The sequence below is a fragment of the Lolium perenne genome, chromosome 5, assembly GCF_019359855.2.
Source record: "Lolium perenne isolate Kyuss_39 chromosome 5, Kyuss_2.0, whole genome shotgun sequence".
Classification (NCBI taxonomy): Eukaryota; Viridiplantae; Streptophyta; class Magnoliopsida; order Poales; family Poaceae; genus Lolium; species Lolium perenne.
Genome location: NC_067248.2, coordinates 87795864 through 87807032, shown reverse-complemented (window position 1 = coordinate 87807032; position 11169 = coordinate 87795864).

Here is an 11169-nt window from a genome sequence, read left to right as displayed (position 1 = left end):
AGCATGGAACATAAGAAATTATAGATACGTTGGAGACGTATCAGGGACCTACTGGATTCACTAGGTGTCCCACCTGTCAGCTACGCGCCGTGGTGTCCTTGGGCCAGATTGGCTTACTAAAGGCCCAAGGCAAATTTATTCAGGTCGAAACAAGACACGTAGAGGAAATTACTGGGCCAAAGGCCAATTTATTCAGGTTGAAACATGATACGCAGAGGAAATTACTAGGCCCAAGGCCTATTAAGGTTGAAACCAGACACCCTGAGGAAATTACTGGGCCTAAATAACTGAGAAAAATTGGGTTACACAATCAGGTTTGAGGACAACATATGGTGGCCTGTCTAGCGTGAACACATAGCTGGTTCTCTAGTTTTCCCTCCTCAACAGCCTGAGGGCCACTACATACAACTTTGCCTATAACACCTGCAAGAATAACAACATGAGGAGTAAGGTAACGTAAAAAATAAAAACATGAGGAGTAAGGGCAAAACGGCTAACTAATAATTGCTGACAAGCATAGTACCTATACTTAACACACAATATGAATTAGGGGCAGCAGGTTCATTAAGACCTACGATTGCTTACATCAACACCAACGCCTGGGTTCATGTACACTCCACATATAAACAAAATATGAACCTCATATCAAGGGCATCCATGGGGCCCCTGCATACTAACTACATCAGGGGAATACACCATATCCCTTATGAAAAGACAGTGAAGTTCAACTGTGCACACCATAACCATAACTAACAGCATGCATGATGCATACGGGGCTGGACACCTAGGAGTGGCGAGAACATAAGTATGGAACTAAAGTGGACGACTCAGCCTTGTAGATCTTCACTTGGAGGCCATTGTACTTCAGGCTGAACACTAATATGTCATTGAGCTGCAGGCCATGACTCACGGCAAAGCCATGCCAGCCCCGGGACAACATCATCTGCCCGTCCAATTCCGTGACTAAAACCCAATCCTCACAGGAGCAATTTACGGGCACGCAAATAGAAGTTGGCAGACGAAACCTCAGGAAGACCTTCAGCACAGTCCGAAAATGGGGCGGGATGACAACCATTTCCAAGTCATCCAAGTCTAGCTGGACATAGAAGCGGTGCAACGTTTCCCCTTTTGACACACACAGATTGTGAGGCACTCCATCAGGACTACTGAGAAGAGCCACGGCCTCCTTCCTGCCCTGAACAAAGGGCTTCAATGCCCACACGTTCGTGGGGAGCAGATCAGACTCAGATTGTGGTTGGGAGCCCTGACCCACCATGTCACACTTGGTGATATGCATCATCTAGTCAAGGAAAGAGGCATTAATATTATGGATGGACGTATATATTTATAGAAAACTGTGATCATATATAATTTAAAATCAAAGAGCATATATATGTAATGTACTGTGTATAGTGTGTTATCAAGGCATTGCACGATATCAAAGCATGTCACAATGTAACCATATGTTCTCTTTCTTTTTTGAACAATCACTTGTATTCATTAATTGAGCTCAATAGTGCTCAGACACCTCATAGCCGTATATGTTTCATGCGGTGACCCAGCATACCACTGCATGTTGTAGTATAGAAGTCGTTGATATGATCTTCATGAAGGGACTTCTTCACAAATATCACATCCCTCAGAGTGGTACAACAGAAACATTGCAGGTCATAACACTCTAGATTATATTACAATCATAGTCTTAACAAGTTGGTATTCTCACAGGTCCGATGAGAACACCCTAAGATACAACTTAAGTACTAATACAACTCAACATATAGATGAAAGAGAGCTCATCAACTTATTTAAGTATGCCACTACGCTGCTCGGCTCTAAGATAGCTAAGGAAAGATACTACTCCTCCGCCTCATTGTTGTCAGCTCCATAGACTATCCCATAGTCCACGCCTTCCACTCCTCCGGATAGATCCGGTTCTTCGTAGACCAGCTTGTAGTCCCCTTCTGGTGCTCTGATACGTCTCCAACGTATCGATAATTTCTTATGTTCCATGCTACATTATTGATGATATCTACATGTTTTATACACATTGTATGTCGTATTTACGCATTTTCCGGCACTAACCTATTAACAAGATGCCGAAGAGCCAGTTGCTGTATTCTGCTGTTTTTGGTTTCAGAAATCCTAGTAACGCAATATTCTCGGAATTGGACGAAATCAACGCCCAGGGTCCTATTTTTGCACGAAGCTTCCAGAAGACCGAAGGGGAAAGGAAGTGGGGCCACGAGGCGCCGCCACAACAGGGCGGCGCGGCCTAGGGCTTGGCCGCGCGGCCCTGGTGTGTGGGGGCCTCGTGTGGCCCCCCGCGTTGCCCTTCCGCCTACTTAAAGCCTTCGTCGCGAAACCCCCAGTACCAAGAGCCACGATACGGAAAACATTACTGAGAGGCCACCGCCGCCAATCCCATCTCGGGGGATTCAGGAGATCGCCTCCGGCACCCTGCCGGAGAGGGGAATCATCTCCCGGAGGACTCTTCATCGCCATGATCGCCTCCGGAGTGATGAGTGAGTAGTTCACCCCTGGACTATGGGTCCATAGCAGTAGCTAGATGGTCGTCTTCTCCTAATTGTGCTTCATTGTTGGATCTTGTGAGCTGCCTAACATGATCAAGATCATCTATCTGTAATACTATATGTTGTGTTTGTCGGGATCCGATGGATAGAGAATACTATGTTATGGTGATTATCAATCTATTACCTATGTGTTGTTTATGATCTTGCATGCTCTCCGTTATTAGTAGAGGCTCTGGCCAAATTTTTGCTCTTAACTCCAAGAGGGAGTATTTATGCTCGATAGTGGGTTCATGCCTCCATTGATACCTCGGGACAAGGATGTAAAAGTTCTAAGGTTGTGGATGTGCTGTTGCCACTAGGGATAAAACATTGATGCTATGTCTAAGGATGTAGTTGTTGATTACATTACGCACCACACTTAATGCAATCGTCTGTTGCTTGCAACTTAATACTGGATGGGGTTCGGATGATAACCTGAAGGTGGACTTTTTAGGCATAGATGCATGCTGGATGGCGGTCTATGTACTTTGTCGTAATGCCCTGATTAAATCTCACTATATTTATCATATCATGTATATGCATTGTTATGCCCTTTTCTATTTGTCAATTGCCCGACTGTAATTTGTTCACCCAACATGCTTTTATCTTATGGGAGAGACACCTCTAGTGAACTGTGGACCCCGGTCCTATTCTTTACATCGCATACAATCTACTGCAATACTTGTTTTACTGTTTTCTTCGCAAACAATCATCTTCCACACAATACGGTTAATCCTTTGTTACAGCAAGCCGGTGAGATTGACAACCTCACTGTTTCGTTGGGGCAAAGTACTTTGGTTGTGTTGTGCAGGTTCCACGTTGGCGCCGGAATCCCTGGTGTTGCGCCGCATCACATTTCGCCACCATCAACCTTCAACGTGCTTCTTGACTCCTACTGGTCCGATTAAACCTTGGTTTCTTACTGAGGGAAACTTGCCACTGTGCGCATCATACCTTCCTCTTGGGGTTCCCAACGGACGTGTACATCTACGCGCATCAAGCAAATTTCTGGCGCCGTTGCCGGGGAGATCAAGACACGCTGCAAGGGGAGTCTCCACTTCCCAATCTCTTTACTTTGTTTTTGTCTTGCTTTATTTTAGTTACTACTTTGTTTGCTGCACCTAAACAAAACACACAAAAATTAGTTGCTAGTTTTACTTTATTTATTGTCTTGCTCTCTATATCAAAAACACAAAAAAAAATTAGTTACTTGCATTTACTTTATCTAGTTTGTTTTATTTACCGTTGCTAAAATGAATACCCCTGAAAATACTAAGTTGTGTGACTTCACAAACACAAATAATAATGATTTCCTGTGCACACCTATTGCTCCACCTGCTACTACAGCAGAATTCTTTGAAATTAAACCTGCTTTACTGAACCTTGTTATGAGAGATCAATTTTCTGGTGTTAGTTCTGATGATGCTGCTGCCCATCTTAATAATTTTGTTGAACTTTGTGAAATGCAAAAGTATAAGGATGTACATGGTTATATTATTAAATTGAAATTGTTTCCTTTCTCATTAAGAGGAAGAGCTAAAGATTGGTTGCTATCTTTGCCTAAGAATAGTATTGATTCATGGACTAAATGTAAGGATGCTTTTATTGGTAGATATTATCCTCCCGCTAAAATTATATCTTTGAGAAGTAGCATAATGAATTTTAAGCAATTAGATACTGAACATGTTGCTCAAAAATGGGAGAGAATGAAATCTTTGGTAAAGAATTGCCCAACCCATGGACTGACTACTTGGATGATCATCCAAACCTTCTATGCAGGACTAAATTTTTCTTCGCGGAATTTATTGGATTCAGCTGCTGGAGGTACCTTTATGTCCATCACTTTGGGGGCGGCTACAAAGCTTCTTGATGATATGATGATAAATTACTCTGAATGGCACACGGAAAGAGCTCCACAAGGTAAGAAGGTAAATTATGTTGAAGAAACCTCTTCCTTGAGTGATAAGATTGATGTGATTATGTCTATGCTTGTGAATGGTAGATCTAATGTAGATCCAAATAATGTTCCTTTAGCTTCATTGGTTGCTCAAGAAGAAAATGTTGATGTGAATTTCATTAAAAATAATAATTTCAACAACAATGCTTATAGGAACAATTCTGGTAATAACTATAGGCCATATCCTTCTGCTAATGGTAATGGTTATGGTAATTCTTATGGGAATTCTTACAATAATAATAGGAGTGTACCCCCTGGTCTTGAATCCATGCTTAAAGAATTTATTAGTACACAAACTACTTTTAACAAATCTGTTGAGGAAAAGCTTGATAAAATTGATATTATTGCTTCTAGAGTTGATAGACTTGCCTCTGATGTTGATCTATTAAAATTGAAAGTTATGCCTAATGAGGATATTGATAAAAAGATTACTACTACAGCAAATGTCATCCAAGTTAGAATTAATGAGAATATAAGATTAATGGCTGAATTGCGTGCTAGGTGGGATAGAGAAGAAAATGAAAAACTAGCTAAAGAGAATAATGTAGCTAAAGTTTGGACTATTACCACCATTAGTAATGATAATGATTCACATGTTGCTGCACCTCCTACTATCAATGGTAGAATAATTGGTGTTGGCAATGTTTCTACTCCTAGTGCAAAGCGTACAAAACTGCCTGAAATTGCTAAGACTGCTGAAACTGCTTGTGATAAAACTGCTGAAATTTTTTCCAATCTTGGGGACAATGATCCCATTGCTGTAGCTCATAATGATTTAGATTTTGATGATTGCCACATCTCTGAAGTTATAAAGTTCTTACAAAAACTTGCTAAAAGTCATAATGCTAGTGCTATAAATTTGGCCTTTACAAAACATATTACAAATGCTCTCATAAAAGCTAGAGAAGAGAAACTAAAACTTGAAACTTCTATTCCTAGGAAGTTAGAAGATGGTTGGGAGCCCATCATTAAAATGAAATTCAATGACTTTGAGTGTAATGCTTTATGTGATCTTGGTGCAAGTATTTCTGTTATGCCTAAAAAGATTTATGATATGCTTGACTTGCCACCATTGAAGAATTGTTATTTGGATGTTAATCTTGCCGATAATGTTAGAAAGAAACCTTTGGGGAGGATTGATAATGTGCGCATTACGGTTAACAATAACCTTGTCCCCGTTGATTTTGTTGTCTTGGATATCGAATGCAATGCATCTTGTCCTATTGTGTTGGGAAGACCTTTTCTTCGAACCGTTGGTGCTGTTATTGATATGAAGAAAGGTAATATTAAATATCAATTTCCTCTCAAGAAAGGTATGGAACACTTCCCTAGAAAGAGAATGAAGTTGCCTTTTGATTCTATTATTAGAACAAGCTATGATGTTGATGCTTCTACTCTTGATGTTACTTGATTTGCACTTTCTGCGCCTAGCTGAAAGGCGTTAAAGAATAGCGCTTATGGGAGACAACCCATGTTTTTACTACAGTACTTTGTTTTATATTTGAGTCTTGGAAGTTGTTTACTACTGTAGCAACCTCTCCTTATCATGTTTTTGTGCCAAGTAAAGTTTCTATGTTAAAGTTGATGTTATATTTGGGATCGCTGCGCAGAAACAGCATTGCTATCTGTCACGAATTCTGGCACAAGTCTCTGTAGAAAATTCTAAAAAATCTGCAAAATTACGAGCGTGATCCTCAGATATGTACGCAACTTTCATTAGTTTTGAGTTTTTCCATTTGAGCAAGTCTAGTGCCCCTTTCAGGTTCGTCTTTACGGACTGTTCTGTTTTTGACAGATTCTGCCTTTTATTTCGCATTGCCGTATTTGCTATGTTGGATGAATTTCTTTGAGCCATTAATGTCCAGTAGCTTTGTGCAATGTCCAGAAGTGTTAAGAATGATTGTGTCACCTCTGAACATGTGAATTATTAATTGTGCACTAACCCTCTAATGAGTTTGCTTGAAGTTTGGTGTGAAGAAAGTTTTCAAGGGTCAAGAGAGGAGTATGATATACTATGATCAAGAGGAGTGAAAGCTCTAAGCTTGGGGATGCCCCCGTGGTTCATCCCTGCATATTTTAAGAAGACTCAAGCGTCTAAGCTTGGGGATGCCCAAGGCATCCCCTTCTTCATCGACAACATCATCAGGTTCCTCCCCTGAAACTATATTTTTATTCAGTCACATCTTATGTTCTTTACTTGGAGCGTCGGTTTGTTTTGTTTTTGTTTTTGTTTGAATAAAATGGATCCTAGCATTCACTGTATGGGAGAGAGACACGCTCCGCTGTTGCATATGGACAAATATGTCCTTAGGCTTTACTCATAATATTCAAGGCGAAGGTTGAAACTTCTTCGTTAAATTGTTATATGGTTGGAATCGGGAAATGCTACATGTAGTAATTCTAAAATGTTTTGGATAATGTGATACTTGGCAATTGTTGTGCTCATGTTTAAGCTCTTGCATCATATACTTTGCACCCATTAATGAAGAAATACATAGAGCTTGCTAAAATCTGGTTTGCATATTTGGTCTCTCTAAGGTCTAGATAATTTCTAGTATTGAGTTTTGAACAACAAGGAAGACGGTGTAGAGTCTTATAATGTTTACAATATGTCTTTTATGTGAGTTTTTCTGCATCGGTTCATCCTTGAGTTTGCTTCAAATAACCTTGCTAGCCTAAACCTTGTATCGAGAGGGAATACTTCTCATGCATCCAAAATCCTTGAGCCAACCACTATGCCATTTGTGTCCACCATACCTACCTACTACATGGTATTTCTCCGCCATTCCAAAGTAAATTGCTTGAGTGCTACCTTTAAAATTCCATCATTCGCCTTTGCAATATATAACTCATGGGACAAAATAGCCTTAAAAACTATTGTGGTATTGAATATGTACTTATGCACTTTATCTCTTATTAAGTTGCTTGTTGTGCGATAACCATGCTTCTGGGGACGCCATCAACTATCTTTGTTGAATATCATGTGAGTTGCTGTGCATGTCCGTCTTGCCTGAAGTAAGAGAGATCTACCACCTTAATGGTTGGAGCATGCATATTGTTAGAGAAGAACATTGGGCGGCTAACTAAAGCCATGAATCATGGTGGAAGTTTCAGTTTTGGACATATATCCTCAATCTCATGTGAGAATATTAACTGTTGCCACATGCTTATGCATTAAAGAGGAGTCCATTATCTGTTGTCCATGTTGTCCCGGTATGGATGTCTAAGTTGAGAATAATCAAAAGCGAGAAATCCAAAATGCGAGCTTTCTCCTTAGACCTTTGTACAGGCGGCATGGAGGTACCCCTTTGTGACACTTGGTTGAAACATGTGTATTGCGATGATCTGGTAGTCCAAGCTGATTAGGACAAGGTGCGGGCACTATTAGTATACTATGCATGAGGCTTGCAACTTGTAAGATATAATTTACATAACTCATATGCTTTATTACTACCGTTGACAAAATTGTTTCATGTTTTCAAAATAAAAGCTCTAGCGCAAATACAGCAATCGATGCTTTCCTCTTTGAAGGACCTTTCTTTTACTTTTATTGTTGAGTCAGTTTACCTATTTCTCTCCACCCCAAGAAGCAAACACTTGTGTGAACTGTGCATTGATTCCTACATACTTGCATATTGCACTTGTTATATTACTTTACATTGACACTATCCATGAGATATACATGTTATAAGTTGAAAGCAACCGCTGAAACTTAATCTTCCTTTGTGTTGCTTCAATACCTTTACTTTGATTTATTGCTTTATGAGTTAACTCTTATGCAAGACTTATTGATGCTTGTCTTGAAGTACTATTCATGAAAAGTCTTTGCTTTATGATTCATTTGTTTACTCATGTCATTACCATTGTTTTGATCGCTGCATTCATTACATATGTTTACAATAGTATGATCAAGGTTATGATGGCATGTCACTCCAGAAATTATCCTTGTTATCGTTTACCTGCTCGGGACGAGCAGAACTAAGCTTGGGGATGCTGATGCGTCTCCAACGTATCGATAATTTCTTATGTTCCATGCTACATTATTGATGATATCTACATGTTTTATACACATTATATGTCGTATTTACGCATTTTCCGGCACTAACCTATTAACAAGATGCCGAAGAGCCAGTTGCTGTATTCTGCTGTTTTTGGTTTCAGAAATCCTAGTAACGAAATATTCTCGGAATTGGACGAAATCAACGCCCAGGGTCCTATTTTTGCACAAAGCTTCCAGAAGACCGAAGGGGAAAGGAAGTGGGGCCACGAGGCGCCGCCACAACAGGGCGGCGCGGCCTAGGGCTTGGTCGCGCGGCCCTGGTGTGTGGGGCCCTCGTGTGGCCTCCCGCGTTGCCCTTCCGCCTACTTAAAGCCTTCGTCGCGAAACCCCCAGTACCGAGAGCCACGATACGGAAAAATTACTGAGAGGCCGCCGCCGCCAATCCCATCTCGGGGGATTCAGGAGATCGCCTCCGGCACCCTGCCGGAGAGGGGAATCATCTCCCGGAGGACTCTTCATCGCCATGATCGCCTCCGGAGTGATGAGTGAGTAGTTCACCCCTGGACTATGGGTCCATAGCAGTAGCTAGATGGTCGTCTTCTCCTAATTGTGCTTCATTGTTGGATCTTGTGAGCTGCCTAACATGATCAAGATCATCTATCTGTAATACTATATGTTGTGTTTGTCGGGATCCGATGGATAGAGAATACTATGTTATGGTGATTATCAATCTATTACATATGTGTTGTTTATGATCTTGCATGCTCTCCGTTATTAGTAGAGGCTCTGGCCAAGTTTTTGCTCTTAACTCCAAGAGGGAGTATTTATGCTCGATAGTGGGTTCATGCATCCATTGATACCTGGGACAGTGACAGAAAGTTCTAAGGTTGTGGATGTGCTGTTGCCACTAGGGATAAAACATTGATGCTATGTCTAAGGATGTAGTTGTTGATTACATTACGCACCATACTTAATGCAATTGTATGTTGCTTGCAACTTAATACTGGATGGGGTTCGGATGATAACCTGAAGGTGGACTTTTTAGGCATAGATGCATGCTAGATGGCGGTCTATGTACTTTGTCGTAATGCCCTGATTAAATCTCACTATATTTATCATATCATGTATATGCATTGTTATGCCCTTTTCTATTTGTCAATTGCCCGACTGTAATTTGTTCACCCAACATGCTTTTATCTTATGGGAGAGACACCTCTAGTGAACTGTGGACCCCGGTCCTATTCTTTACATCGCATACAATCTCTTGCCAATACTTGTTTTACTGTTTTCTTCGCAAACAATCATCTTCCACACAATACAGTTAATCCTTTGTTACAGCAAGCCGGTGAGATTGACAACCTCACTGTTTCGTTGGGGCAAAGTACTTTGGTTGTGTTGTGCAGGTTCCACGTTGGCGCCGGAATCCCTGGTGTTGCGCCGCATCACATTTCGCCACCATCAACCTTCAACGTGCTTCTTGACTCCTACTGGTCCGATTAAACCTTGGTTTCTTACTGAGGGAAACTTGCCACTGTGCATCATACCTTCCTCTTGGGGTTCCCAACGGACGTGTACATCTACGCACATCATGCTCCATCGTGGATGGCCTCCACTTTAGTTTCACAGTCTTGCAAGGGTGTCGAAAGAAAGTGAGTACAGAGGTACTTAGCATGTTCAAAGGAGAGAATGGTGTTTGATGCACTAGCTACGACCATTGATCAGAAAATCTAAGGTCAATGCATGTTTCGAAAACATTTCTTTAAAAGGTTGATTTTATTCTGAAAACTATGCCCGTCAGTTTTCACAGGTTGACCAGAACTTCATGGAGTTCCTTTCCTGCCGCGTTCGTAGTTCCCTTCCCGGAACAGGGAGTGACAACCACAATTTAATACACTCTGCAGAGGTGCGTTACTTTTCCCATAAGAGAACTTATCCTTGATACCAACCGAGACGCGTTTCTCGTCCACACTTCCTTGGTGTGGGGCCAGGTGTAAGATCCAAGCCAATCACCACCTTCTCAGCGACCCTGCAAACCCACCCTTTTGTCCACCCGTACATCCCCGGTAGACATCTCCCGATCTTACGGTTTTACCCCCGATGTACGTCGGACAATCCTTCATAAACGGTAGAACCTCTCATCCACACGGATGTGGATTTAAAAGGATTTCCCAACTTACGGCGGTGTTATCCCAACACCCCGCCAGGCCCTATCAAGTCCGTTGGCGTGCAGGAGGGAAAAGATACAGCTGACTTCCCCAGAGCCATTATAGATCTTATGGTCAACGCGAATTGTATGACGCTAGAATCACTAGATGGCATTGGTGATTAGTCCTAGGTTAATAGAACCCTTGCAATGGAACCTCCACCATATCAACACATACCATGGTTCCATTGCCAGCCACATAGTCATATTCATAATTAGAAAAGTAACATTTTATTTTCAATGCAGGAATGATAAGTATATAGAGTTGCGGGTAAATTGATAGAATATAATCAAGATGACATGAGCAAGGGTGAACTTGCATGTTGACTGCGAGATAGTGCATTTCGATGTGTTGGATGGAACCTGGACCTAGGGTTCTATAAAGAACATCATTGTCCGGTAAGGACAATGTTATAAAATCCAAATAATGGATGCATTG